Here is a 1,034-nt window from a genome sequence, read left to right as displayed (position 1 = left end):
TGGGATGTGCAGGGGGCTGCCGATCAATGATTCTTTCTCATCATTGATGTTTCTATCTCTCCCTCTCCCCTCCTCTCTAAAATCAATAAAAATATTTAAAATTTTATATATTTATATATACTAGAGGCCCAGTGCACGAATTTGTGCACCAGCGGGGTCCCTGGGACTGGCCTGCAGGACATCCCCTGAGGGGTCCCAGATTGCCAGAGGGCATAGGCCAGGCCCAGGGACTCCACCAGTGCAGGATGGCAGCAGGGAGGAACGTGGGAGTTGGCCAGTGGGGGAGGGACCATGGGAGGGCTCCAGGGCATGCCCAGACCATCTCACTCAGTCCCGATAGGCCAGGCCCCAGCAGTAAGCTCACCTACTGGTCTACCAGTCAAAGCATCTTCCCCGTGGTGGTCAAGGCACGTCATAGCGAGCAGTTGAGCAGCCTTAGCATATCATTAGCATATTACTCTTTAATTGGTTGAACTGCCGACCGGACAACTGGACACTTAGCATATTAGGGTTGTATTATATAGAATATCTTAGGGGCTTGATTTCAGTTATCATAATATGGCACTACCTCATCCTAAATTTGGGCTGACTGGGCCAGGACGGCCAACTAGAAACGCAATCTCCTGCCCTTATCCACCACTGGCGCTTTTGTTCTGCCTTGAAATTCTTGCCTCGGGTGGCAGCCTGGCAATTTGGCTGGGGTTGGGCGGGAGTGGAGAAGGGCGCCTAGCAAATCTGAGAAACAAAGAGAGGCCAGGCTGAAAACCCCCAAGACCAGGAAGGAGAGATAGGATTCTGATTTGGCAGCGCACCTGCTACCTGCTACTAATAAATACTAGGACTGGCTGGTATTTATTTATTTACCTCCTCTAGCCGGAATATCCGCTAAGTGTGTCTTATCATCACCATTTTTAAAAAATTCTTTATTGTTTAAAGTATTACATATGTCTCCTTTTTCCCCATTGACTTCTCCCCGGGCGATCGCCTCAGTTATAAGGAAACTGCGTCTCCGAGATGGAAAATACTTTGGTCAC

The sequence above is a fragment of the Myotis davidii genome, unplaced genomic scaffold, assembly GCF_000327345.1.
Source record: "Myotis davidii unplaced genomic scaffold, ASM32734v1 scaffold132, whole genome shotgun sequence".
Lineage (NCBI taxonomy): Eukaryota > Metazoa > Chordata > Mammalia > Chiroptera > Vespertilionidae > Myotis > Myotis davidii.
This window is presented reverse-complemented; position numbering follows the sequence as displayed.